This window comes from Balaenoptera borealis (assembly GCF_965194805.1).
Source record: "Balaenoptera borealis genome assembly, chromosome: 14".
Taxonomy (NCBI): Eukaryota; Metazoa; Chordata; class Mammalia; order Artiodactyla; family Balaenopteridae; genus Balaenoptera; species Balaenoptera borealis.
In genome coordinates, this window is record NC_138875.1 from 63,679,269 (window position 1) to 63,687,276 (window position 8,008).

The window sequence follows — 8,008 nt, forward strand, 5'->3', positions numbered from 1 at the left end:
GAGGCTCTAAGTTCAACAAGGCAAGTCAGGGTGATTTGTTATGGTAACACTGGTCCAGAATCCACGTGGTTCCAGACTTCCACCCACTTCCTTTAGGGCTGTGGCAGGTGTTATCCCATTGCTATGGGAAGAATGCAGGCTTTACAATCAGAAAGACTAGTTCCAACCCTTTCTGGCATTACTTTACTTAGCTCTTTTCCTCATTCCTAAAATGGGGTTAAATACACTTTTATCATATTGTATTTATATGATTAAATGAGATAAAGTATAGTATCTAGCACTTAATATGCTGGGTCAATAATTAATTCTAGTTTTCTTTCTTCGTCGCCTCATCTACTGACCTGGTCAAACCAAGCTCACAGTCTTCCTCCATCTAAACTTCTGCCATTATTCCATTTGTTTGACCCATGCAAAATCCCAGCCTCTCTAGCAATACACTCCACTGGTCATACCTTTGTCACTGAAATAATCTGTTACTGACCCACAACTGAAGTCCTCAAACTATACTATCCCACTCTCTTCAGCCTCTCCTTCTTCCAGCTTCCACTCCTCTACTCTCTCTGGACTCTAATTCCAGGACCTTGTCCCACTCTACCCCCCTTTTCCTTCAAATCCAACAGCTCCTCCTGGTTTCACTCTGAAGTCTTTATCCAGCCTGGATTCTACAGTGCATTACTTGAATTACTACTTTGTCCTTCTGCAACACCAGACCACAAAATCTAATCCAGAGCCAGTCCAACCATCTGTTTTTCCCACAACTACATCCCACAATCATAGCTGAGCACTAACAAAAGCCACATAACTGATTAAATTAGTACCAGCATACATTGATGGTACATCATTCTATCTCAGAAAGGCTCTGAATGCTGTGACAACCGATGATGGTTTCTGATCAGACGAGCTTCCTCCACCATTCCTCACTTTTCCCAAACTCTTCAAGCCTCTTATACTTCACTTTCAGATGGTAAAATATAAAGTATATACATCAGATCATGTCTCTCCTCTGTTTAAAGCTCCCCAATTTCTCCCAGGGTAAGTCCTTACAATTGCCTACAATGCCTTACACCAGCAGTCCCCAACCCTTTTGGCACCAGGGGCCAGTTTCGTGGAAGACAATTTTTCCACGGGCTGGGGGCGGGGCGTCGGGGGTGGGGATAGGTGCAGGTGGTAATGCAAGCGATGGGGAGCAGCAGATGAAGCTTTGTGCCGCCGCTCACCTCCTGCTGTGTGGCCCAGTTCCTAAAAGGCCGTGGACCGGTAATGGTCCGAGGCCAGGGAGTTGGGGACCCCTGCCTTACACAACCTTCTACCTTTCCCTCTCTGAATACATCACCTACTCTCAGTCTGTGCCTTGCTCACTCTGCTCCAGCCACACTAGCCCCCCTGCAGCTCTTCCAACACGCTAAAAAGGCCCCTGCTTTAAGAACTCTGCATTAACTGTTCCCTCTGCTTGGAAGAGTCTTTCTCCAGATATCTGCATGACTAACTCCTTCACTTCCTACAAGTCTTTGTTCAAATGGTACCCGCTCCATGGGGTCACTGCTCCCAATCCTTTCTCTTCTAGCCCTGTCATCCCAATATTCCTTATCTTGCTCTATTTGTTTCTTTTTCCATAGTACTTATTGTCTAACACCCTACATGATTCACTTATTTATTACTGTTTAAGGGCAATTATTATTTACTCATTATTATCATTTAAGTCCATTTAAGGACAAGGACAGAATTTTTTTCCCGTTTTGTTCACTGCTGCATCTCAGGTGCCGACAACAAAGGTTGGCTGGCACATAGGAGGCACTTAATATTTGTTAAATGAATAATTAGATAAACCTATCCCCCACTTCCCCTTAAAAATGAACCAAAATTATTAGGGGATGAATTTTCTCAACTTCAGCCTCCTCCCTTCCAGTTACCTGCATCCACACCCATCTCAGGGTCAGTTAACTGCCTCCTCAGAAAATGAACTATCCCTCCATTCAAAGCCCATTCCTCCATCTGTGTTCTAGATCTAAACTCTTCCTGTGTTTTCCAAGAATTCTGCTCAACCAAGTTTTCCTTGTATTATTCTACTGCTATTCTTTTTCCTGTACTCCAACTGCCCTCTCCTCTGGCTTCTTTCCTTCAGCATATACACATGCGATTAAGAAAATATGTCTCTCTATAGTATCTGCCCAATTTCCAATTATCTTCACTGCATTTAAGGATCCCCAGTTTAGTGGCAGCAAAGTCACTGTAATTTCTGACCCACAGAGAAGAGCAATCATAGAGCTCTTCATGGATGCTGGGGCTCCCCTCACAAGTTTAATTCTCCCAGTCATGGTGAAAAGTATCTCTTCTGGACTCCCCCAGAGTGGGTGAGCTGGTCTTACGTGTTAAATCCACTCTCCCATTCCCATCTCCCTAAGCCTTTGGACCCCTTCCTCTTTAGTGTACCAAGGCAAGTCTGGCATTTCAATTTCATTTAGCGTGGGTCACCTTTTGGTCCGTGCTTCAGCCAACCAATCAAACTGTTGAGAGTCCTTTCTAACCTCTCAAGCTATAAAAGTGAATCAAGAATCTCTGCTTAGTGGGCCTATATCAATAAATTTAGCCCGGCCCAACTTTATGTTCCTTCCACCATTATCCCACATCCTTAATATCCATTCGTAAACATATCCCCCAGATTTCCATGTGTATAAACAAATAAACATTCTTGCCATTTTTTAAGAGTATGGGGCTTCCCTGGTGGCGCAGTGGTTGAGAATCTGCCTGCCAATGCAGGGGACACGGGTTCGAGCCCTGGTCTGGGAAGATCCCACATGCCGCGGAGCAACTGGGCCCGTGAGCCACAACTACTGAGCCTGAGCGTCTGGAGCCTCTGCTCCGCAACAAGAGAGGCTGCGATAGTGAGAGGCCCGCGCACCGCGATGAAGAGTGGCCCCCACTCGCCGCAACTGGAGAAAGCCCTCACACAGAAACGAAGACCCAACACAGCCAAAAATAAACATAATAAAAAAAAAAAAAAAAAAAAAAGAGTATGGCACACCCCCTCAGGTCACACTTTGTAGCTGACCCTTGAGGGCTTGTTAGGGTGGGAATCTAGTTATAGGTCTAGAAGCAAAGAAGTGTGGTAGAGGTAGTTCTTGAGAAGAATCAATCAGCAATGTCCAGCCTTCAGGGAAGGTCATTACAGGTTAACTTCTCAAACAGGAGTGGAAGGACTGCTTCTACCACCAAAGAAGACTAATGAAAATTTAGGGGTTCAATACTCCATTCCAAATTTGAGGATCTCAACCTTCCCCAGTCAATGCTCTCATTTTAACAGCAGACACCCTGTTAGAATGGGAATTCATTTTGCATTGTAATCCAGCCACTCTGCAGGATAAGACTGAGTTTGGTTTTCAGCAATCTCAGCTCTGCATCTATGTGAGAAGGGCAGACATAGAAGCTTTCTGGTCATTTATACAGAGCTTGAGCTCGGAATTTCAAGACCTGAGCTCATCATTCTCCACCTCCCACCCCCCTTTCTCCGAAAACAGAGCAACCAGTCAGTCTCATTATATTTGTTCATCATCTGGCAAAAATGTTTTAAATCTTCAAATACATGATCATCCAGAACCTGGTCTTTCATTAAGTATCTGAGTAGTAGTATCCAATGGTGGTATTTTGCATATCTCTATTGTCATATCACATCGTGGGCCACAGTGCCTGCCTTCTTTACCACTGAAAATAGTCAAGAGTGCCGTTAAATCTAATCAGATTAGAGAACCAATTTCAGGAATGCCATAACCAATCCAGAAAATTCATCCTTAAGATTCTGTTCCTCTAGAACCACTCTCAGTACCAAAATCCGAATCAGACAGGGTTCTCCAGAGACACAGAACCAACAGGAAAAAACATATACATATATCTATATCTCCCTATTGGAAATCTATTATTAGATTGTTTATTTAAATAGATATATTTATTTTAAGGAACTGGCTCACACAATTGTGAGGGCTACACATCTGAAATGTGTAGAGTGGATTTGCAGCCTGGAAACTCACACAAGAATTGACGCCACATGCAGTGGTTGAGAATCCGCCTGCCAGTGCAGGGGGACACGGGTTCCATCCCTGGTCTGGGAAGATCCCACATGCCGCGGAACAACTAAGCCCATGCACCACAACTACTGAGCCTGTGCTCTAGAGCCCACGAGCCACAACTACTGAGCCTGCGTGCTACAACTACTGAAGCCCGTGCACCTAGAGCCCATGCTCCACAACAAGAGAAGCCACCACAGTAAGAAGCCACGCACCGCAACGAAGAGTAGCCCCAGCTCGCCGCAACTAGAGAAAGCCCACGTGCAGCAATGAAGACCCAACACAGGGAAAAATAAATTAAATAAATTAATTAAAAAAAAAAAAAAAAAGAATTGATGCCACAGCCTTGAGATTTTTTTCTTCTTGAGGCACCTCAGTTTGAAATTTAGGCTTTCAACTGATTGAATGAGGCCCACCCATATTATGGAGGGTAATCTCCTTAAAGTCAATTGATTACAGCTGTTAACACATTTTCAAAATACCATCACAGTAACACCTAGATAAATAGGTACTTAGCCATGTCTAGTTGACATATAAAACTAATCATCACACATATAAACTTACAGATTTCTCAAGCAAATCTTTACATTCTACTACAGGAAAAACCTTTTAAACAATAATATCTTATGTGTTCAAAAAAGACAATAAAATTTCAGTAGGGACACTTCGGCTGAGTGGACTGGAGGAATGAACAGTTCTTCCAAAATTATTTGGAGAAACACAGCTTCTACAACCACCTCTCTTTCCTACCTCCAAGAACACTATCATTCCTAGGAAGCTATAACATTTTATCTACATTTTAAAAACAATTTTTATGTTTCAAAAATGTGATCTTCAACTCCACAACAGAAATGACACCTTAAAATTACCCACCTCTGAGTGCTCTCACTCTAAGGGATGGTATCTATTGAATCTGTTGCTTGCCTTTAGTCTGACCAGAAAACTTACAAATTACTACTTCATTTTCTCTCACTGACAAAAGTGTAACATCTTATGGAAAAACCCAAACGAACTTTTTGGCCAACCCAATACAAACCAGGAGAAATCCAAACCAGTCTAGGTGAATAATGGACCAAATAATCAGAACAGCACATAAAGAAATCTTATAAATGGGCTGAAATAAATCCTGTATGTCCTTTCAAAAAAAAAATAGGATTTTTAAAAACCTTTCTAGGCTATTCATTCATCCATTATCACCCCACTATGTGCCAGGCACTGTTCAAGGCACCTGGGTTAAACCACTGAACAAAATGATGATCCCTGTCTTGCTAGAGTTCATATGCTAGCAAGACAACATCCTTATCCAGCTATTTTCTCTCTGAACATAATAACCCAAGCGTTAAGAAGTATCAAAACATTTTCTGAAAATCTACTATGTTTCAGTCAACTTCCAGTTCTGAGTCTGGCCTTAAACTGGCACTGTTTCATCATTAGCATAGAGTCTGGTCTCTGGAGTCAGGCTGCCTGGATCCAAAACCTAGCCCACCACTACTTCCCAGCTGCATAACGTTGGACAAGTTACTTACCCCTCACCTATAAAACAAAAATAATCATAATAACTATCCCACTGGATAATGTAAGAGTTAAATGAGTTCAAATGTATAAAGCACTTAATTTGGCACACAGAAGGTACTAAACTATCAGCTATTATTATTTAATTCAACTTCCAGAAAACCATTTATTACTCAGGCAATGGTGGGGAAAAATAACACCAATCGTAACTTTTAAAATATTCTTATCTAGCCCATTTACTCTCTTCATCACTACTACCTTCAAGAGTTCTTCCTCTATTCTTGAAACCAGTGGTTAATCATTAAATCCATTTCACCTGTAACCTGCCTTACACCCTTTTCCAATCACCTTTCCCCACACTCCCCCCACCTCAGACAGCCCTACTTCTTTACTCTTTATCCCATAAATACCCAGAGCCCTTCGCTTTAGGATAGATGGACTAGTTCTCCTGTCTCCTCACTTGCCTGCTTTGTGAATAAACCCTCTCTTTGCTGCGAACCTGAGCATCTCAGTGTTTGGCTTGCTGGGAGTTGGGCAAAACGAACCTGGTTCAGAAATATTCTCAACTGAATTTACTTGACTTCTAGTTAACTTTTATAAAAACTACAAAATGTGATCTCTATATATCTCACGCACAACATCAATTCACGGTAGAGTTTGTATAAACATATAGTTAGGAGGCTTTTAATCTAATGAGAACATTTCTTAAAAAGTCAAAATTAGATTCCTTTTCCATAAAATTACAACAGCAACTATCTTAAGAAACTTTAGCATTGGAACCAGCATATATGGATATGTAATTAGCCAGTTCTAAATGCATGGATACGCAATAACATATTCAATCTCTAGGACAACCTTAGCAGTTGTCAATAATAATGAACTCAGGTGGAAAGCAAAACAACCTACTATAAAAATAAACATCAAAGAGAAAAGTAAAAATATGCCATGTGGAAAAACATATTTTCCCAATACGCTGTGAAAAGTAGCAAGTACTACTAAATCACACTGAGGAAGAGACATTTCGTCATAGTGATTTTCTACAGATGTCAGCTGTGGCAGGCCACTAATTTATGTTTAGAGAAATAAATAAGAACACGTTTAGTTGAATTTTTAGGTTTGATGCTTAAACTTTCTTGGAAGGATCACTGACTATTTTGTATGCAAAAAGAGTATTTACAGACACATACTCAAGTAATCTTGTGTTATGAGGGCGGTAAGTATCAAAGGTGCATGCATCACTATGGTAAAAAAAAAAATCAACCTCGAAAAAAAATAATAATGAACTGAAGTTAATTCTCAACTTAGCTCACTGCATATAATAAAAAAAATACAAATACAGTCATCTGAAATGGATGGCTCATCCTCATTCATTAAAAATAGACTTCATTCTTGGTCCAAAGTTTGTAAGTGGTCAACAACCTCAGAAAAGTTAGTGCCCACAATTTAGAATTTTGACTCGATTGTAAAGTACATGCTGCGAATGTTGCTTTCCCCCAAGCGAAGTCTACTGGCTAATATAACTGCGTCTACTGACAAGTATGCAGGCTAGTGAACCTATTTCCAAAGCTGCTTTTAAACGGATCAATTTTGGTAAAGAATAATGGAAAACGTATTTTTGATCACGTTTTACACCCTTCAAGTGGGAGGTGCTGAGGCACAAAGCATCAACAATTTTAGGTCCACAGGCACAGTTTTGACCCTAGTCTGGGGTGGCAAGCAGGTACCTGCGACTCTCCAGTAGAAATTTAAGAGAAAGGACGAACAAAGCGTGTTGACTCCCCAACCATCCCATACCAAAGTCCAGAAAACACAGATACTACCAGTGAGGCGTCTCTCCTAAACAGGTGTGGCCTGCCCCTTTCTTCAGAGTCTGACAGATGAGAACGGCCCTCTCGAGAGAGGTCTGGCTGGACCTCCCGAATGCGGCGGTAGGGAGCGACCCGCGGTCCCCGGGGAGAAGTAGGGCGCCGCGCGTTTCCAAAGCAAGTCCGAGCGCGGGGGCTCCCAGGCCCCTCCCGGCCGGCGTCCAAGGAAGGGCAGAGCAAAGGGTGAAGGTGGCAGAGCGGAGGCTGGAAAACCGCTCCACAGACAGGGTTTGCAGGACACCCGCGCACAGCGAAGGGCGGGGTGACCTCTGTCCGCCCCGGGGGCGCTCCCCGCCGCGTACCACCTTGAGGAGGCCCCGCCGACTGCCCGCCCCCGCCCCCAGAGGCCTCGACCCAGGATACCTCAGGACCTGAGGCCGCCGCCGCCGCTCCCCGCCGTGCGGCCGCTTGGAGCCCCCGCCGTGTCCCTCCACAGAGCCACCAGCCGAGCGTGGGTCAGGGCGCCGAAAGCCGCGTGCTCAGGCGACCCGGCCTCCGGCCCGCCCGCCCAACACACCAGGCCCACCAACCACTGGCTCGCACCCGCACTTGCCAGCACCCTCAGCACGGCGC

General features: G+C 43.6%; 1 protein-coding gene across 4 annotated transcripts in view; it reads right to left on the minus strand.

Moving 5' to 3' along the window:
- Positions 1–8,004, minus strand: part of FAM210A (family with sequence similarity 210 member A) — a 28,605-nt gene extending 20,601 nt beyond the window's left edge. Inside the window, exon 1 of one of the 4 annotated variants that reach the window (XM_082355020.1) lies at positions 7,807–8,004. The gene's annotated coding sequence lies outside the window, so the exon portion shown is untranslated. Of the gene's footprint in view, positions 1–7,390; positions 7,768–7,798 lie in introns of those variants that run through there. The other 3 variants (XM_082355019.1, XM_082355022.1, XM_082355021.1) reach the window with 3 other exon arrangements.
- Between the last annotated feature and the right edge of the window lie 4 nt (positions 8,005–8,008).